The sequence below is a fragment of the Antechinus flavipes genome, chromosome 3 (assembly GCF_016432865.1).
Source record: "Antechinus flavipes isolate AdamAnt ecotype Samford, QLD, Australia chromosome 3, AdamAnt_v2, whole genome shotgun sequence".
In the NCBI taxonomy this organism is placed as follows: domain Eukaryota; kingdom Metazoa; phylum Chordata; class Mammalia; order Dasyuromorphia; family Dasyuridae; genus Antechinus; species Antechinus flavipes.
The window spans coordinates 630,975,024-630,997,052 of record NC_067400.1 but is presented as its reverse complement, the minus strand read 5'-3'; the positions used below and the strand labels follow the sequence as shown (position 1 = coordinate 630,997,052).

Below are 22,029 nucleotides of genomic sequence, written 5' to 3'. Positions count from 1 at the left end.
GTATATACCCTGTGACCCAAAAGTACCACCCGAAGGTCTATTTCCCAAGATACTTAGGGAAAAAGGAAGCAAATTTATTTTTTTTAACATAATTCTTTCTTTTAAGCTTTTCAATTACAAAACATATGCATGGGTAATTTTTCATCATTTACCATTGTAAAGCCTTCTTTCCAAATTATCCCCTCACCCTCTCCCCCAGATGGCAGGTAGTCCAATACATGTTAATTATGTTAAAATATATGTTATATCCAATATGTGTATACAGTTATCCTGCTGCGTAAGAAAAATCAGATCAAGAAGGGGGGAAAAAACTGGGAAAGGAAACAAAATGCAAACAAACAACAACAAAGGGAGAATGCTATGTTGTGGTCCACAGTACTCTCTCTAGGTATAGATGGCTCTCTTCATCACTGAACAATTTAAATTGGTTTGAATCATCTCATTGTTGAGGAGAGCCAAGTCCATCAGAATTGATCATCGTATAGTCTTGTTCTTGCCATGTATGGTTCTGCTTAATTCACTCAACATCAGTTCCTGTAAGTCTCTCCAGGCCTCTCTGAAATCATCCTGCTGGTAATTTCTTATAAAGCAATAATATGCCATAACATTCATATACTATAATTTATTCAGCCATTCTCCAAAGTTTGGCATCCACTGAGTTTCTAGTTTCTTGCCACCAAAAAAAGGGCTGCCACAAACGTTTTGCATATGATCCCTTTCCCTCCTTGAAGATCTCTTTGAGATATAAGCCCGTAGAAACACTGCTGTGTCAAAGGATATGCACGGTTTGATAAAAAAGAAGCAAATTTATATGTTTTAAAAGATGGGTACCAGCTCTCTTTTTCTTAACATAGAGCTATAAATTGTAGGGATGACATCAATTCATGAATGACTAAAGAGGATGGAATATGATCTAAGATTATTGTTTACAAGATTCAGTAGTGATTGAATGATGTTCTGTGGAGAACATTATGAAACTGTTCAGTCCATCTCTTGCAGGATCACATCTTATCACTAACCAGTGTAGCTCCATCAGCAATGGGTAATTGAGATAGATCTTTGGTCCATAAATAGTCTTCAGGCATCATAAAAGAGTTTGGACTGTTACATTCAATATAAAAATGAACTTTATTGATCCACCTTCTTTACTGGGCCAAAAATCCAACATGTCTGTAATCTTTGCTTATACTTTGGAGAGTTAAACACTGCCCTCCTAGAGATGGATGATCTGAATTACTTGCAATCTTTAAATCTTGTAGAGTTCCCATTTTTCATTTAGTACCTTCTGAATTTCCCCATTATTTTCATCAAAACAATTTTGATGATTATGGTTTTGGCTCAAATGAGTAAATGTGGTACTATCCAACAAATCTCTCTGAAAGGTGTCTATTCCTTATGTGCTCTACGGTTTTAAAATGTATGTTGACTCAGTTTTCCCTCTAACTTAGCAAAAACTCTTCAAGCAGAAAGAAAGTTCCACTCTACTGGCATTAAAGAATTTGGTAGTCATCTTGGCCTTGGCACCCTCCCTTTGCTGAATGTATATACTTAGTTGGGAGAGGATTGGTACAGCACTTTAAGAAGAACCTCTCCTTTGTCACTCTCACATATTATCTTTCTCTTCTTAAAAACGGCTTGGTCTATTAAACACCATTGTTTCTTCCAAGAGTATACATATGAAGTGTTATACTTTTAGGTTGGTGACAAGGTGCAATAAATCTTAAGTAACATTGCTATTGGAATTTGTATATATGTGTATTTCCTTTTGTGTATACATGTTTGTTTCTCTTCTTCAGATGTAGAAACTGCATTCACAGTATGAGATGAGTAAAAAGCTGGGAATTTTTTTGGAAGAATCTGATCTGCAAAGATTCATGGAGGATGGTCCCTGTGACTTCAATTTGAGGAAAATGCATGATTTTAATCTCAAAAGTAGATAGATGTTGAAAGAGTGATTGTGAATTGGATGAAATTGGAAAGAGATTCAAAGAGTCCTTTATCCAAAATCACTATAAGAAAATGACCTCAGGAAGTGATTATCTTGAGAATAGTGGATACAAGAAATGCTTCACTGAAGAGGTAGAGCCAATGTATCCAGGAAATCAATAGGAAAAAACTATGAAGTGGAGCTCAGATTTCAATGGCCATCAGAAAAGTGATACTGAAGAAATGCTTTCAGTAAGTAATAAAGGTGCAAAGGCCTTCATTTAAAACTGTAAGCTCATTACTCTTCAGCAAATTCACATTAGAAAAGAATCTGATGAATATAATGTATGTGAAGCAACCTCATCCTATCAGTCATCTCTTCCTTACCACCCTGGAATAAAAAGATATGGATATGATCAGTGTGGGAAAGCCTTTGCTTGGAATTCAGCTCTTGCTGGCCCTCAGAAGACTCACATTGGAGAGATGTTTTTAAAATGTACTTAATGTGAGAGAGTTTTCTGTTACAAATCACTCCTGATTGACCACAGAGAAACAACACTGGAGAGAAAGCTTTTGAATGTCATCTTCTTGGAAAGGCTTTTCCAGAGATCTCAGTCTTGTAAGATATCAAATAATCCACACTATAGAGGGATTTTATAAATGTAATCAGAGTGGAAAACCTTTCAAGTACCACCCTAGTCTTGCTTCACATCAAAAAATACATGGTGGAGAGAAATTAATGTGTATTAATTAATTAAATTAATGAAATTAATGTAATAAGCACAGAAAGGATTTTAACTAGAACTCCAACCTTGTTAAAGATCAGAAAATCCACAATGTAGAGAAGCCTTATGTATGCAATCAATGTGGAAAAGCTTTTATAGATATCCCCAGTCTAGTAAAACATAAGAACACCCACATTGGAGGGAAGGCTTATGAATGTAATCAATGTAGAAAGGTTTTTAGATCCAGCTACCATCTTAATAGACATCAGGGAATCCACATTGAAGAGAAATGAATATATCATGGTGGTAATGCCCTCAGGCAACAATAGTATTATTTCCCACCTCAGAATTCATATTAGAGAGAAACCTGATCATGGTCATGAACAACAAAAGACATTAAAAGAGAATTCAAAGTATCTGAACTATTAGACAAATCCATTTGAGCAGTTTTCTTTGGCCCCAGTGTGGGAAGGCTTTCAGCTTGAGAGATCATCACTTACCTTCTCTCAGAGGATTCATTGCACAGAGAAGTCTTAGTGCTCATGGGTCCCTGTTTTCTCTGCAAGAGCAGAATTAGTAGACAAACATTCCTACCTGAATGAAAATGTGTAAAGGCAATGCTTGTGGGAAGGGCTTCTCCTAGAGCTCATACTTGACTATCCACTGGAGAAATCATGTTGGAGATAAATCTCAGAGATTTAATGAACAAGGAAATGCCTCCCTCTGCAGCACAGATCTCATTAGATCTTCCAACAAAAGAGGCATGTTGAAACATCCCAAATTCCATCCTGTGCATAAAGCTATAAATGTGTTGAAGTGAGGACCAACTGAAATCCTTGTTTGTCATCACACCTCAGTGGTGCTTGGCATTCAGAGACTCATTTCTTCAGCCATTCCCCAATCAATTGGTCTGGCTTTGTTTCCTGTTGTTTATTGGAACAAATAATCTTTGTTTAAATGTTCTGGTAATTGTTGCATATTAGTTTGTGTAATGCTTTCTTTAAAGAGCTAGGTGATTTGTTGCTTGGTTGCTATCCTTGGTCCTTGACAAGGACAAAATGATCTCACACTATGTTAAGAGTGTAGTTACTGTGTGTCCGACTGTGGTTGATCAGACCAATATAAGCTCTGAATGCTCTGCCACAACTCAGACACAAATAGTTCCCATGAATATCTGGGGGGCTTCTCTAACTTTGCACATCTTGCATTTCTTCTGGGCTAATTCAATTCTGCTTTGCTCATGTACCACAGCACCTTCTATAATGAGGACACAGTGAATGAAGTGCTCTTCTTGGGACCACAAGACTTGAATTCCAATTCAGTTTTTGGCACTTCCTAACTCTATGTTCCTGGGTAAGTCATGTAACCCAATCCAGCCTGAGTTTCCTCATCTGCATGTTGGGGATAATAATAGAATCTATATCCAAGGTAGAAAAATATAAAAGGGAGCAATATTTGTAAAAGAATTTATAAACCTTAAGTCACAAGGATTATGCTGTTTGTATGATTGTCAGTTCTTGTATCACTAATCTCAGAGTAAAATCAGTTGGCTAAGCTGTATTGACATTTGAGCTCCTTTTCTTTTCATTCAAATTGATAGAACAGAGAGATTACTTGAAGGACTTGGGCCCTGGGTTTAGAATTGGGTAGTTCAAATACTGACTCACATTCTCCCCAGCTCTGTAAAGTCTGGACAGTGTGGCAGTTTGCATTCCTGATTTTACGTGTTGAGTAGAAATACTTTTTGGTGATTATTGGTTTATTTTTCTATTTTGGGTAGGAAAGGAAATCAGTACAAAGGGTACTAGCAATAGGACAGTCCTGCCCCGATCCTCCAACCTAAAATAATGAGGAAGACATTATTACAGTAATAATACATGCAACAGAAGGACTCAGAAAAATATTTTGAAAAATATCATTTTGAATTCATTATTACTCAAAAGATAAATACAAGCTTTGCAGATTTGTTTCTTAAATTTTTTTTGGTTTTGTATGTATTTAAAAGGTTTATTTTATTTCATTTATGTGAATTTCAAAGTTAAAAATAATTAGATAGGACCTGTATGTGCCAAAATGTTTGTAGCAGCCCTGTTTGTAGTGGCTAGAAACTGGAAAATGAATGGATGCCCATCAATTGGAGAATGGCTGGGTAAATTGTGGTATATGAATGTTATGGAATATTATTGTTCTGTAAGAAATGACCAGCAGGATGAATACAGAGAGGACTGGCGAGACTTACATGAACTGATGCTAAGTGAAATGAGCAGAACCAGGAGATCATTATACACTTCGACAACGATATTGTATGAGGACATATTTTGATGGAAGTGGATTTCTTTGACAAAGAGACCTGAGTTTCAATTGATAAATGACGGACAAAAGCAGCTACACCCAAAGAAAGAACATTGGGAAACGAATGTGAACTATCTGCGTTTTTGTTTTTCTTCCCGGGTTATTTATACCTTCTGAATCCAATTCTCCCTATGCAACAAGAGAACTGTTCGGTTCTGCAAACATATATTGTATCTAGGATATACTGCAACATATCCAACATATAAAGGACTGCTTGCCATCTAGGGGAGGGGGTGGAGGGAGGGAGGGAAAAAAAAATCGGAACAGAAACGAGTGTCAATATAAAGTAATTATTAAATAAAAATTAAAAAAAAAAGAAAAAGAAAATAATAAAATCACAGTAAAAAAATAATAATAATTAGATATTTATGGTTTCCTGTTGTCAATTTCACCAATGTTGAACACTTCATGACAAGAAATCATAACATTATTTTCATGACATTCTCTATCTTTTAAATCTGTATCTTGAATCAAGAATTCTCCTGCTAACAACTGTAGATTATACCTAAGTGTTTACTTATATTTTAAAAACAAATAATTTTTTATCAGAAAAAAATACATCTATCTCTCCCAACTATCTACCTCAAATGACAAATGACAAAAAGCAAGTCTTCTCATTATATTTGTTGATAATCCAAGCAAAACTCCTGCATTGTCTTATCCCAAAATATTTGTGTCAAATATATTCTTGAATTCCCATTTAGAAGACACTGTCAGTCTTTTCTAATCTCTGTGGCATCTTGCTCATGTCTTTTTGTGTGTGTGTTAGTCATTCAAAAAAGGGTAGAATCCCCTTTTTTGGCCTTTCAAAGATTAATTTCTTTTTCTGTGCCTTTTTCTTGAAAAGATTTTTCCCTATTTCTCTTCTTTATTTTTCTTTCTCACTATTCAAACCTTTTATTTTTGCATTCATGGCACTTCTACTGAGTTAGATCTTTTTCATTCTCTGTCTTCCTTAATGCATTAGGACTTTTGAGGTGTTTTGGCTTTCTTTTTTTTAAATAATTTTTATTTATTTAATATTTTCCCCAGTTGCATTCAGACCTAATTTTTTTTTACATTTGTCTTTAAGATTTTTGAGTGTGAGGCTCTCTCCCTTATTCTTACCCACAGTGAAAAAAGTACATGTGAAGTTATGCAAAACATTTCCATAAACATCAGTTGTGAAAGAAAACATAGATCTCCCATGCTAATGAAAATAAAAACCCTCATGAAAAATTAAGTTAAAAATAAGAGAGAGATGCAGACAGAGTAATAGAGAAGGCTTTGATTGTATTCAGACTCCATCATTTTCTTCTCTGGGCATGGATAGGATTTTTCATCATAAGTCGTTCATAGTAGATGTGGATGATTATACTACTGAGAATAACAAAGTCTTTTAACAGCTGATCATCCCAGAGCGTTGGTATTACATTGTATACTGTATATTTCATTTTGGTCATAGAGGACTTTCCAGTGTTTCTTTTTTTTCCCCTAAGAGCATCCTGGTTATCATTTTCCAGTGAACAACAGTATTCTGTCAGAGAAACTTACTTTGAAAAAAGTAAAAAAAAAATTACAGTCACTATTGCTAATTGTATTCCCTCTTATTTATTCTCTCTGTTCTTTCACTCTAATCCTCAAAAGTGTTTTGCTACCCTCTCCCCCAACATGCCCTCTCTTTAATCACTCTCCCCATCTTTCCACAACCCACTCTAGTGGTATTTTACAGGAGGATAAGATAGATTTCTATACCTCTACTGAGTATGTATATTATTTCCTATCTGATTGACTTCCCTGTTTTACAGAGATTTTGCTACTGACTTGAAGACTATCCTTGACCCTCTTTTTCTGTTATTTCTCATTAGAAATATGAATTCTTGCAGGTTGTAGAAATTACACTTCTACTTTATACAGTGCACGAAGATTATTTCCCACCTCATGATCATCTTTCCCATTTGCAGAGACATCTCTTCTCCAGGTCCATGCCTTTTCAATCTTTGAATCTCAAGAGTTCGCAGATTTCTTGATTTCCCTTCTCCTCAGATTGGATGACTGAACTCTCTAAGGAGTTAATTACAGAAGATAATAGCCATTACAAATTCCCCATCTTTACAAGATGATCCCTTATTAGAAATCTTTTTTTTAAAAAGGATCTACAGTGACAAAAGTATTTAAAGCAGTTCTTTTGTGTTGCTAAAGAATTAAAAATTGAGAAAATGTTCACCAAGTGGGGAATGGCTAAACAAATTGTGGTGTATGAATGTAATGAAATATTATTGTGCTATAAGAAATCAGGGGCAGGTGGACATCAAAACAAACAAACAAACAAAAACTGGAGAAACACAAACTGATACAAAGCAAAGCAAATCAGAAGAAGATTACAGAACAATTTTGCATGATGATCAATTAAGATTGATTGAGCTTTTGTCAGCAAGTTAGTGGTTCAAGGCAAGTCCAAGACACTCGTGATTGAAAATCAATCACTTACACCAAGAGGAAGAACTGATGAAGTCTGAATGCAGATAAAAATAGCATTTTAATTTACTTTTTATGTTTTCTTGATTTTCTTCTGTTTCTTGCTAAACATGACTAATGTGGAAATAAGCTGTACATATTGCACATCTACAACATATATCAAAATGTTTCCTGACTTAAGGAGGTGGAAGGGAGCAAATGTGGATCTCAAAACTTTATTTTAAAAAATGAATTTTAGCTCTGACTTTGGGGAAGGTATCGGAGTAGGGGGATGGGGAAATCCCCGAGCCCATGGAAAAGGGGAATGGAGACACCAGGCTCAGGCTGATGAGATGACCAAGAAGAGAAAAAATAACGGACCTCGCCAAGAAGGGCTGCGACCAAGTGCAGCCCATCTGCTGTACCAACTGTGCCTGCTACGTTCTTAAGGATAAGGCCATCAAGAAATTCGTGACCTGCAACATAGTGGAAGCAGCGGCCAACAGGGACATCTCCAAGGCCAGAGTTTTCGACTCCTATGTGCTGACCAAACTACATTACTGAGCGAAATGCATGATCCACGGCAAGGTATTGAGAAATTGATCCCGGGAGGCATGAAAGGATCAAACACCCCCACCCACTTCACACTTGCTGGTGCTGTCCCCAGACCCTTTCAAAGCCCATGTAAAGAGCTATCTGCCCATCAATATTCCTGAACCAACAGAGGAAAATAAAATGGCTGGTCTACTCTAAATAAATAAACAAAAGAATGAACAAATAAAAAATGAATGTTAATACTGGCTTTTTAAATTTTAATTTTTATGTTTTTAAAGATGATATGATATACTTAGAGAAATCTGGACAATCAGCCAAAAACCTGCTTGAAACAATTAACAGTTAAAGCAAAGTTGCAGGATATAAAGTAAATCCAGAAAAATCATCAAAATTTCTATATGTTACTAGCAAAGTCCAGAAGTAAGAAAAAATTTCTTGAGACAAATAAAATATTTGAATGTCTACCTGCCGAGACAAAGCAAGGAACAACATGAATGCAATCACAAAGCACTTTTCACATGGATAAAGTCAGATCTAAAAAAATGGAAAAATATCACTTGAGGGTAGGCTGAGCTAATGTAACAAAAATGACAATTCTACCTAATTTAGCAAATTATTTTACTTGTTTGGTGCCATACCAATCAAACTCCCCCAACATTAATTTATAAAGCTAGAAAAAATAATAACAAAATACATTTGTTCTTTAGATGTTCTAAAGAACAAAAGGTCAAGAAGGTCAAATAAATTAATGAAAAATATAAAGGACAATGACGTAGCAATACCAGATCTAAAACATTACTATAAAACAGGAGTCATCAAAAGTATATGGTTTTGATGTACTGGATCAATGGAATAGATTAGATATACATGACACAATAATCAGTGATTATAACAACATACTGTTTGATAAACCCCCAAACTCCAAATTCTGGGATCAGAACTCAGTGTTTTACAAAAATTGCTGAGAAAACTGGAAAATAATACAACAGAAATTTGGAATTGATCTACATCACACACCCCAGAGCAAAACAAGGTCAAAAAGGGTACATGATTTAGGAGTAAAGGTAGTATTATAAGGCAATTAAGAGAACAAGGAATAGTTTGCCTATCAGATTTTTGGAGATGAGAGAAGTTTTTACACAAACAAAGCCAGCATAACTAATATTCGAAGGGAAGCAGAAAGCTAGGTAAAAAAATTCAGAGCAGTATTTCTGATAGAGACCTTATTTCTAATTACATAACTAATTGAGTCAAATTTATAAGAATCCCAGTCATTCCCCAATTGATAAATGGTCAAAGGATATGCACAGACAATTTTTACCTAAATTGAATCATCTATAGTCATGAAAAAATGCTCTAAATCACTATTGATTAGGGAAATGCAAATTAAAACAATCCTGGGATGCCAGTTCACACATCTCAGACTGGCTAAGATTAAAGCAAAAGGTAATAATTAGTGATGAAAGGTTAGTGGGAAAACACTAAATCATTTTTTGTGGAGTTGTGAACTCACTTACCAATTCTGGAGCAATTTAGAACATGCCAAAGGAAACTGTGCATTCCCTTTGAGGTAGCAGTGCCACTCTTGGGTGTGTATCCAAAAGGTCTCAAATACGCAATAATGTTTGTAACAAATCTTTGTGTGTTGCCAAGGAATTGGAAAATGCATAGATGACAAGCAGTTGAGGAATGGCTGAACAAGTCGTGGTATATAAAGATATTGGAATATTATTGATACATAAAAAATGATGAAGAAGCTGATTTTGGAAAGGCCTGGAAAGACTTACACAAATCGATTCTGAGTGAAACAAGCAGAACCTGGAAAACGTTGTGTACAGTACTAGCAAGAATGTACTGATGATCCCCTTATGAAAGATTTGGTTCTTGTCAGTGGTGCAGTGACCCATGGCAATCCAATAGACTGAATAGAAAATGCCATCTGCATCCAGAAAAAGAACTATGGAGATTTAATATAAATCTGTTAAAGGACAAGTCAATTCTCCAAGAGCCTCCACACTGTGGATCATAAAATCTGAAGGAATTTCAAGGCAGCCTTTGCTAACACAGGTGTTGTGGAATGGGATGAGATAAATTGGAGTCAGAGGGAAGAGTAAAGAGGTCAGAGAACAGCAACTGCCTCTGAGTATCTTTGTATCACACTCTCACAAGAGGAGATTCATTCTGGGTTGGATCTTCAAGCACCACTGTCAGGTGGCTCCCGTGCATTTCAGCAGCTCTCCCGTGAATTGCAACATATGGCGCTGGAACAGGGACTAAGGATTTACATTCAGCAGTTCAGACTGATATAATCCTGAGTTGAGTGGAAAAAGTCTCTGTGACCCAGAAATTAGGGTGAGTACAAAAATAGACAAAAAGGAAACTTTGTTAAGGGCTAAATTAGTGTTTTAGCTGAAATGGGTCAAATGTTTAGAAAACAGCCTTCTCCACTGAAAGGAAAATGTCTAGAGAGAATGGTTAGACCAATAAAAAAATTAAGGTTTGATTGTAACTTGGGAGCAGATCATTGCACTTTTAGAAACAGTACAGTACTCGTCTCCTTTGTTCTTTAAAGAAAAAGAATTAGATCCAGAGGAGTGGAAATTAGGAGGAGAGCAATTAAGTGAATATTGCAATGATAATGGTCCTGATTCAATTCCTAATGAAACATTCTATACATATAACTTACTACAACTGGCTTTAAGGAATTACATAAGTATTAGAAAAAGGAAAAAGAAGAAAATACAGGAGGAGGAAGATACTGACAACCTAGGTGAAAAGCACGAAGAATCAGACAAGAATGGAGTTAAGTACAATTCTGATGAAATTAAGGAGTGTGGTGCTTCACAGCAGGAGCCATTAGGTCATTCTCCATCCCCTGAACTACCTCCCTCAATTAACCTTTCAAGGGTAGAGGAAAAAGGAGGAGAGGGGATGGCAGTGACATCATCAGCACCACCTTTGAAGTAGCCTATGATAAGATTACAAAAGACATTATTTAAAGCAAAAAAGAAGAAGAAGAAGAAGAAGAAGAAGAAGAAGAAGAAGAAGAGGATATATCTGATTTAATAGAGAACCATACATGAACTGATGCTAAGTGAAATGAGCAGAACCAGGAGATCATTATACACTTCGACAACGATATTGTATGAGGACATATTTTGATGGAAGTGGATTTCTTTGACAAAGAGACCTAACTGAGTTTCAATTGATAAATGACGGACAGAAGCAGCGACACCCAAAGAAAGAATACTGGGAAACAAATGTGAACTATCTGCATTTTTGTTTTTCTTCCCGGGTTATTTATACCTTCTGAATCCAATTCTCCCTGTGCAACAAGAGAACTGTTCGGTTCTACAAACATATATTGTATCAAGGATATACTGCAACATATCCAACATATATAGGACTGCTTGCCATCTAAGGGAGGGGGTGGAGGGAGGGAAGGGAAAAATCAGAACAGAAACGAGTGCAAGGGATAATGTTGTAAAAAAAATTACCCTGGCATGGATTCTGTCAATATAATTATTATTAAATGAAAATTAAAAAAAAAAATAGAGAACCATACCCTGTGATTGAAGAGTTTGATTCTTCAGGTCAACAAAGGAGAAGATACACTCCTTTTGATCTGGAAAAAATAAAAGATTTGAAAAAGGGTTGCACTCTTTATGGGGCTACATCATCTTATGTTAATATGATATTAGAGAATTAGGCTTATGAAATTTTAACCCTAGTGATTGGAAATCTATAGCAAGGACATGTTTAGAACCTGGACAAAATTTGTTGTGACTTTCAGAGTATAGTGAACTCTGTAGAATACAAGCCCATTGGAAGAGACAAACTGGAGTTAATATACAAATCACCTTTGACTAACTAGCAGCTAAAGGTCAGTATGCAGACACTTTAGCGCAGATTAATAACCCTTTGATAGTATATGAGCAAATTACTGCTGCTTCTATAAAAGCATGGGGCACCCTTCCAGGAAAATGAGTTACAAGGGAAGCCTTCAGGAAAACAGAACAAGGTCCCTTTGCTGATTTTGTGGGATGTCTGCAGACAGCTGTCATAGGAACTATTAGTGAAAATGCAGCAAGAGAATGATAAAACAACTTGCTAGAGAAAATGCTAATGAGGTTTGTAGAAGAATTATACTGGGGCTACACAAAGATGCTCCTTTAGAGGAGACCAAATGATGCTGTGCCACAATGAGCACAAATGCCTTTCATACCCAGGCTATGATGCAGAACATGTGAAGACAGGGTCCCTCTTGGCAAAGGACTTCCAGAAACACTGGCCAATGCTTTTTTTTTTTTTTTTTTTTACTGGTAAATCATAAAGAAATTTTTTTTTTATTTTTTATGAATATAAATGTTTATTTTTTTAAATTTTTTTATTATGTCATTTTATTTACAAGATAATATGCATGGGTTCAACAGTGACCTTTTGCAAAACCTTCTGTTCCAACTTTTCCCCTCCTTCTCCTCACTCCCTCCCCTAGATGATACATGTTAAATATGTTAAAGTATACATGTTTTTTTTTGTTTTTTTTTAATTTAAATTTTATTTTATTTAATAATAACTTTGTATTGACAGAATCCATGCCAGGATAATTTTTTTACAACATTATCCCTTGCACTCGCTTATGTTTCGTTTTTTCCCCTCCCTCCCTCCAACCCCCCCCCCCCCGAGATGGCAAGCAGTCCTATATATGTTAAATATGTTACAGTATATCCTAGATACAATACATATTTGCAGAACTGAACAGTTCTCCCGCTGCACAGGGAGAATTGGATTCAGAAGGTAAAAATAACTCGGGAAGAAAATCAAAAATGCAAATAGTTCACATTCATTTCCCAGTGTTCCTTCTTTGGGTATAGCTGTTTCTGTCCATCATTTATCCATTGAAACTCAGTTAAGTCTCTTTGTCATAGAAATCCACTTCCCTCAGAATACATCCTCATACAATATCGTTGTCGAAGTGTATAATGATCTCCTGGTTCTGTTCATCTCACTTAGCATCAGTCCATGTAGGTCTCTCCAAGCCTCTCTGTATTCATCCTGCTGGTCATTCCTTACACAGCAATAATATTCCATAACATTCATATACCACAATTTACCCAGCCATTCTCCAATTGATGGGCATACATTCATTTTCCAGTTTCTAGCCACTACAAACAGGGCTGCTACAAACATTTTAGCACATACAGGTCCCTTTCCCTTTTTTAGTATCTCTTTGGGGTATAAGCCGAATAGAAGCACTGCTGGGTCAAAGGGTATGCACAATTTGATAACTTTTTGGGCATAATTCCAGACTGCTCTCCAGAATGGCTGGATTCGTTCACAACTCCACCAACAATGCATCAGTGTCCCCGTTTTCCCGCATCCCCTCCAACATTCATCATTATTTTTTCCTGTCATCTTAGCCAATCTGACAGGTGTATAGTGATATCTCAGAGTTGTCTTAATTTGCATTTCTCTGATCAATAGTGATTTGGAACACTCTTTCATGTGAGTGGTAATAGTTTCAATTTCTTCATCTGAAAATTGTCTGTTCATATCCTTTGACCATTTATCAATTGGAGAATGGCTTGATTTTTTATAAATTTGAGTCAGTTCTCTATATATTTTGGAAATGAGGCCTTTATCAGAACCTTTAATTGTAAAGATGTTTTCCTAGTTTGTTGCTTCCCTACTAATCTTGTTTGCATTCGTTCTGTTTGTACAAAGGCTTTTTAATTTGATATAATCAAAATTTTCTATTTTGTGATCGGTAATGGTCTCTAGTTCATCTTTGGTCACAAATTTCTTTCTCCTCCACAAGTCTGAGAGATAAACTATCCTATGTTCCTCTAATTTATTTATAATCTTGTTCTTTATGCCTAGGTCATAGACCCATTTTGATCTTATCTTGGTATGTGGTGTTAAGTGAGGGTCCTTGCCTAATTTCTGCCATACTAATTTCCAGTTATCCCAGCAGTTTTTATCAAATAATGAAATCTTATCCCAAAATTTAGAATCTTTGGGTTTGTCAAACACTAGATTGCTATAGTTGACTATTCTGTCTTGTGAACCTAACCTTTTCCACTGATCAACTAATCTATTTCTTAGCCAATACCAAATGGTTTTGGTGACTGCTGCTTTATAATATAATTTTAGATCAGGTACAGCTAGACCACCTTCATTTGATTTTTTTTCATTAATTCCCTTGAGATTCTCGACTTTTTATTGTTCCATATGAATTTTGTTGTTATTTTTTCTAAATCATTAAAATATTTTCTTGGAAGTCTGATTGGTATAGCACTAAATAAATAGATTAGTTTAGGGAGTATTGTCATCTTTATTATATTCGCTCGGCCTATCCAAGAGCACTTAATATTTTTCCAATTATTTAAGTCTGACTTTATTTGTGTGAAAACTTTTTTGTAATTTTGCTCAAATAATTCCTGACTTTCCTTTGATAGGTAGATTCCCAAATATTTTATGCTATCAACAGTTATTTTGAATGGAATTTCTCTTTGTATCTCTTGCTCTTGGATTTTGTTGGTGGTGTATAAGAATGCTGAGGATTTATGGGGATTTATTTTGTAAACTGCTACTTTGCTAAAATTATGAATTATTTCTAATAGCTTTTTAGTAGAATCTCTGGGGTTTTCTAGGTATACCATCATATCATCTGCAAAGAGTGATAGTTTGGTTTCCTCATTGCCTACTCTAATTCCTTTAATCTCTTTCTCGACTCTTATTGCAGAGGCTAGTGTTTCTAATACAATATTGAATAATAATGGTGATAGTGGGCAACCTTGCTTCACTCCAGATCTTACTGGGAAAGGTTCCAGTTTTTCCCCATTGCATATGATGCTTACTGAAGGTTTTAAATATATGCTCCTAACTATTTTAAGGAAAAGTCCTTTTATTCCTATGCTCTCAAGTGTTTTTATTAGGAATGGCTGTTGGATTTTATCAAATGCTTTTTCTGCATCTATTGAGATGATCATATGGTTTTTGTTTGGTTGGTTATTGATATAGTCAATTATGTTAATAGTTTTCCTAATATTGAACCAGCCCTGCATTCCTGGTATAAATCCTACTTGGTCATAGTGTATTATTCTGGGGATGATTTTCTGTAATCTTTTTGCTAATATTTTATTTAAGATTTTAGCATCAATATTCATTAGGGAGATTGGTCTATAATTTTCTTTCTCTGTTTTTAGCCTACCTGGTTTAGGTATCAGTACCATATCTGTGTCATAAAAGGAGTTTGGTAGGACTCCTTCAATCCCTACTTTTTCAAATAGTTTATTTAGCATTGGAGTTAATTGATCTTTAAATGTTTGATAGAATTCAGATGTAAATCCATTTGGTCCTGGGGATTTTTTCTTAGGGAGTTGATTGATAGTTTGTTCTATTTCTTTTTCTGAGATAGGAGTGTTTAGGATATTTACTTCTTCCTCTGTTAGTTTAGGCAAACTATATTTTTGGAGGTATTCTTCTATTTCATTTAAGTTGTCGAATTTATTGGCGTAAAGTTGGGCAAAGTAATTCCTAATTATTGCTCTAATTTCCTCTTCGTTAGTGGTGAGTTCTCCCTTTTCATTTTTAAGACTAACAATTTGATTTTCCTCTTTCCTTTTTTTAATCAGATTTACTAAGGGTTTGTCTATTTTGTTGGTTTTTTCATAGAACCACCTCTTAGTTTTATTAATTAATTCAATAGTTTTTTTACTTTCAATTTTATTGATCTCTCCTTTTATTTTTTGAATTTCAAGTTTAGTGTTTGATTGGGGGTTTTTAATTTGTTCCTTTTCTAGCATTTTTAGTTGCAAGCCCAATTCATTGACCTTCTCTTTCTCTATTTTATACAAATAGGCCTCTAGAGATATGAGATTTCCCCTTATTACCGCTTTGGCTGCATCCCATATATTTTGGTATGATGTCTCATTATTGTCGTTTTCTTGGATGAAGTTATTAATTATGTCTATAATTTGCTGTTTCACTCAATCATTCTTTAGTATGAGATTATTTAGTTTCCAATTATTTTTTGGTCTACTTTCCCGTGGCTTTTTATTGAATGTAATTTTCAATGCATCGTGGTCTGAAAAGGATGCATTCACTATTTCTGCCTTACTGCATTTGAGTTTGAGGTTTTTATGTCCTAATATATGGTCAATTTTTGTATAAGTTCCATGAACTGCTGAAAAGAAGGTGTACTCCCTTCTGTCCCCATTACATTTTCTCCAGAGATCTATCATATCTAATTTTTCTAGTATTCTATTTATCTCTTTGACTTCTTTCTTATTTATTTTGTGGTTTGATTTATCTAATTCTGAGAGTGCAAGGTTGAGATCTCCCACTATTATAGTTTTACTGTCTATTTCTTCTTGCAGCTCTCTTAATTTCTCTGTTAAGAATTTAGATGCTACACTACTTGGTGCATATATGTTTAATATAGATACTGCTTCATTATTCATTCTACCCTTTAGCAAGATATAGTGCCCTTCCTTATCTCTTTTGATTAGATCAATTTTTGCTTTAGCTTGATCTGATATCAGGATGGATACCCCTGCTTTTTTGACTTCACCTGAAGCATAGTAGATTTTGCTCCAACCTTTTACCTTTAACCTGCATGTATCACCCCGCTTCAGGTGTGTTTCCTGTAAACAACATATTGTAGGATTCTGGCTTTTAATCCATTCTGCTAACCGCTTCCTCTTTATAGAGGAGTTTACCCCGTTCACATTTATGGTTAAAATGACCAATTCTGTATTACTTGCCATCTTGTTAACCCCGGTTTATGCTTTTCTCCCTTCTTACCCCCTTACCCCCCTTCCCAGTATTAAGCTTGTGAGCACCACTTGCTTCTCACAGCCCTCCCTTTTTTAGTATCCCTCCCCCCCTCTAAGAGTTCCTCCCCCTAACTTACCCCTTTCCCTCCCAGTTACCGTATTCCCTTCCAGTTAGCTTATTCCTTCCCTTTTCACTTTTCCCTTCTCACTTTTCAATGAAATGGGAGAAGTTTCACCATAGATTGAATATGTCTAAAATTTTTCTCTTAATGCCAATTCTGAAAGCAGTAAAATACTCACTATATTCATCCCTCTCCATTCTTTCTCTCAGATATAATAGATTTCCTATGCCTCTTCATGAGATGTACTACCCCCACTTTCCCCTTTTTCTGGTACAATGTCCTTTCCACATCTAGTTTCTAGAACAAGGTATACATGTATTCTTTATACATCTTTATAGCCGAAATATAGTTCCCAAGATTAATCTTTACCTTTTTAGATTTCTCTTGAGTTCTGTACTTGTAGATCAAATTTTTTGTTAAGTTCTGGCTTTTTCATCAAAAATAGGTGAAATTCGCTTACTTCGTTGAATGTCCATCTTCTTCCCTGGAAAAAGATGCTCATTCTCACTGGGTAAGTTATTTTTGGTTGCATACCAAGTTCCTTAGCCTTTCAGAATATCATATTCCAGGCCCTTCGATCCTTTAATGTGGATGCTGCCAGATCCTGGGTGATCCTTATTGTGGCTCCTTGATACTTGAATTGGGTTTTTCTAGCTGCTTGCAGTATTTTTTCCTTCGCCTGAGGGTTCTGGCATTTGGCCACTATATTCCTTGGTGTTTTGATTTTAGGATCCCTTTCAGTAGGGGATCGATGAATTCTTTCAATGTCTATTTTACCCTCTGTTTCTATGACTTCTGGGCAGTTCTCTTTGATAATTTCCTGGAAAATAGTGTCCAGGCTCTTTTTTTTATCATACTTTTCTGGGAGTCCGATGATTCTCAGGTTGTCTCTCCTGGATCTGTTTTCCAGGTCTGTTGTTTTCCCCAGAAGGTATTTCACATTCTTTTCCATTGTTTGATTTTTTTGGATTTGCTTGACTGATTCTTCTTGTCTCCTCGAGTCATTCAATTCCATTTGTTCGACCCTGATTTTCAGTGAAGTATTTTCTTCACTCACTTTTTTAAGATCTTTTTCTAATTGTCCAATTGAGATCTTTTGTTCTGTGGAATTTTTTTCCATTTCGCCAATTTTGTTTTTTAGAGAGCTATTTTCTGTTTCCAGTTCACCAATCCTATTTTTCAAGGATTTGATTTCTTTATCCACTCTCTCTTTAACTGAGTGGGATGACTTCTCCAGGTTCTTTTGCCAAGCCTCCCTCTCCTTTTGCCAAGTCTCCCTCTCCTTTTGCCAAGCCTCACTCTGCTTATCCCATTTTTCTTCTAGCTCTCTTGTGAGAGCCTTTTTAATTTCCTCCATGAGATTCATCTGTGCTTAGGAACAGATGATCTCCTCCTTTGGGGATTCACCTGGGGACTGTTTGTTTTTAGTCTCCTCAGGATTTGGAGTCTGCTCTTTATCTGTATAGAAGCTGTCAAGGATTAAAGTCTTTTTTACTTTCTTGCTCATTCTGTCTAATAATCAAAGACAAACTATCAAAGAAACAGAAGAAAAAAAACCCTTGAATGGAGGCTGCTTTCTTTGGGGAAGGGGCTGGGTGGTGTTTCCGAGCTTTTTCTACAGCCTGCGGGGGGGCAGTAGTGAGGCCCTAACAGGACAGCAATGGCTGTGCTGGCGCCTGCGCTCTGAGATCCGAGAGAGTGCTGAGACACTGTGGGGGAGGGGTGGCCAGGTCCCGAGAGACTCCAGCTGTTTGGGGTTGTATTCTTCACCCCCCGTGTTTTTAGCTTCTCTGCTGGGCTGCTGACTTGCTGCCGGAGCAAAGTATCTAATCCTGTAGCAAAGCTCTCCCCTCAGAGACGGCTGCGATCATGCCCCACCCCCTCTCTGCTCTGCTCGGCTCTGAGCCACCTTCCGTGCTCTCGCTGCAGCTGCTGCCCGCAGGCTGCTTCCGATCTAATAACCGTCCCCGCCCTCGCGCAAAAACAGACCTTTCTTGATGAGTCTCAAGGATGGTTTCTCTTGATAAGTAATTGTATGTTTTTTTTCAGTCGAGCATTAATTCAGAGGCATGAAATGAAATGGATAGTGAGAGAAAAACGTGGAGGTTACACAGCAGTGTGCTTCCTCTCCTCCATCTTGGCCCTAAAGTATACATGTTAAATACAATATATGTATACATATCCATACAGTTATTTTGCTGCATAAGAAAAATAGGACTTAAAATAAGGTAAAAATAACCTGAGGAAATCAAGAATGCAAGAGGACAAAAACAGAGTGAGTGGAAATGCTATGTTGTGGTTCGCACTCATTTCCCGTAGTTCTTTCATTGGGTGTAGCTCATTCTCTTCATTATTGAACAAATGAAACTGATTTGGTTCATCTCATTGTTGAAGAGAGCCATGTCCATCAGAACTGATCATCATATACTATTGTTTTTGAAGTGTATAAGGATCTCCTGGTCCTGCTCATTTTACTCAGCATCAGTTCGTGTAAGTCTCTCCAGGCCTCTCTGTATCCATCCTACTGGTCATTTCTTACAGAACAATAACATACTATAACATTCATATACCACAATTTACCCAGCCATTCTCCAATTGATAGGCATTCATTCAGTGCCAAAATATTTGTGGCAGCCCTTTTTGTATTGGCTACAAACTGGAATGTGAATACTGAGTGAAATGAGCAGGACCAGGAGATCATTTTACAGGCAACAACAATATTGTATGAGGATATATTCTGATGGAAGTAGATATCTTCGACAAAGAGAAGATCTAATTCAGTTCCAATTGGTCAATAATGCACAGAATCAGCTACATCTAGAGAAGGAACACTGGGAAATGAGTGTAAAGTGTTTGCATTTTTGTTTTTCTTCTCAGGTTATTTTTACCTTCTGAATCAAATTCTTCCTGAACAAGAAGAGAACTAGTAGGTTCTGCACACATATACTGTATCTAGAATATACTTTAACATGTTTAACATGTATAAGACTGCCTGCCATCTAGGGGAGGGATGGAAGGAGGGAAGGGAAAAGTTGGAACAGAAATGAATGCAAGGGACAATGTTGTAAAAATTACCCATGCATAGTTCTGTCAATAAAAAGCTATAATAAAAAATAAGATCTCTTTTGGATATAAGCCCAGTAATAACACTGCTGGAATAAAGGATAGGTACAGTTTGATAACTTTTTGAGTTTAGTTCCAAACTGCTCTCCAGAATGGTTGGATGCGTTCACAGTTCCACCAACAATGTATCGATGTCCTACTTTTCCAACATCCTTTCCAACATTCAGCATTATTTTTCCCTACATTCCTAGCCAATCTGAGAGGCATGTAGTGGTATCTAAGAGTTGTCTTAATTTGCATTTCTCTGATTAATAATGACTTGGAGCCCCTTTTCATATGGCTAGAAATACTTTCTATTTCTTCATCCAAAAATTTTCTGTTCATATCCTTTGACCATGTATCAATTGGAAAATGGCTTGATTTCTTATAAATTAGGGTCAATTCTCTATATATTTTCGAAATGAGGCCTTTATCAGACCCTCTGTTAAAAATGTTTCCCAGTTTATTGCTTCCCTTCTAATCTTGTCTGCATTAGTTTTGTTTGTGCAAAAGCTTATTTGATATAATCAAAATTATCTATTTTGTGATCAATAATGATCTCTAGTTCTTTGATCACAAATTCCTTCCTCTTCCACAGGTCTGAGAGGTAAATTATCCTGTTTTTCTAATTTATTTATAATCTCATTCTTTATGCCTAGATCATGAACCCATTTTGACCTTTTCTTGGTGTATGGTGTTAAGTTGGGTCAATGTCTAGTTTCTGGCCAATGCTTTCAATGTGGTACAGCAGGGGATCTGAAAGCTCAATGTTGGCATAAACATAGAGTGAGAAGACAAGGTGAGAGAACAAGATCCCAAATCCTATGTTCAAAATGCAACACAGGCTTCCATTGGGCATCAGAATGTAGATTAACTCAGTGAAACGAAAGGCAGGGCCCAGCTTTAGGGCCCCAGGCCAAAAACAGGTGGGGCATCAATGATGGCAGCCAAGGTTACACCCAGAGAGTCTTTAGAAGTTCGGGACTCAGACATGCTCAATCAGCCAAAAAGCAATCTGATGGAAGAAAGAGACTACATGATCAAGCAGCCAAGAAGCAATCTTATGGGAAAAAGGGATTGCAATTAGGGAAAACAGAGTTGTATGTAACTGGGACTACTGAGATATCAAACCTGGAAAGGTGAAATCTATTCTTGTCCAGCCTATGGATCCCTTGCCTCCAGGCACAATAGGCTTGACCATTTCACTGTCTGAGAGTGCTTACAAAATAAGTGTCCATCCATTCAGTGATTTGGGAAACTGGGGAATGTGTAGCTAATATCCCAGTGACTAATACGAGTAGACAATGTGTGACTCATCACTCAGAAAAAGTAGTAGCATCAGGGTTACCGATACAGGCTCCTAATAGGCAATCTGGTGATAGTTGCCCAGATTCTGATTCCCAATAACAGAATCCAGGAATATTCTGGACTGCAGCTGTGACAGCTAACTGACATGCTCACTATCTATGTAAATGGCATACCACAGGAAGAGTTGGTAGACATGGGTGCAGATGGTACAGTCATTAGAAGTGTCAACTGGCCCAGTCACTGGCCAAAGATTAAAACAGACCCTTATATGTCTGGTGTAGGAGCATCTGAAGTTAGTGCTACCCCTTTGAGATGGACATTTGAAGGTTAAACAGGAGTTTTTATTCCTTTTGTAGCTGAAAAAATCCCTATCAGTCTATAGGGAAGAGACATTTTTATAATACTTAGGATTACAAATGAGTACTTTGGGTTTTTAGGAAGGGCTATTGAGAAGGCCTCTCATCTGTTCCTATTCAATGGAAAACTGATACACCAGTGTGGATAGAACAGTGGCCCTTAGGAAATGAAAAAATTCAGGTCTTATTAGATATAGTACAGGGACAACTTGACCAAGGACACTTACAACGTTCTCTAAGTCCGTGGAATTCCCCAGTATTTGTTGTAACAAAGAAATCTGGAAAATGGAGGATATTGACTGATTTAAGAAAGGTAAATGAACAGGAGGAAACTATGGGAATCTTCATCCTGGACTTCTATCTCCTA

The 22,029-nt window shown here is 36.4% G+C and overlaps 2 protein-coding genes and 1 pseudogene across 5 annotated transcripts in view; 1 reads left to right on the top strand and 2 right to left on the bottom strand.

The window, feature by feature from the left end:
• Nucleotides 1-22,029, bottom strand: part of LOC127556769 (zinc finger protein 665-like) — a 572,139-nt gene that overhangs the window by 90,182 nt on the left and 459,928 nt on the right. The gene's annotated exons all lie outside the window — the stretch shown is intronic.
• Nucleotides 1-22,029, bottom strand: part of LOC127556748 (zinc finger protein ZFP2-like) — a 605,234-nt gene that overhangs the window by 213,075 nt on the left and 370,130 nt on the right. The window lies entirely within an intron of this gene.
• On the top strand, nt 7,723-8,155 carry LOC127557677 (40S ribosomal protein S26-like; annotated as a pseudogene).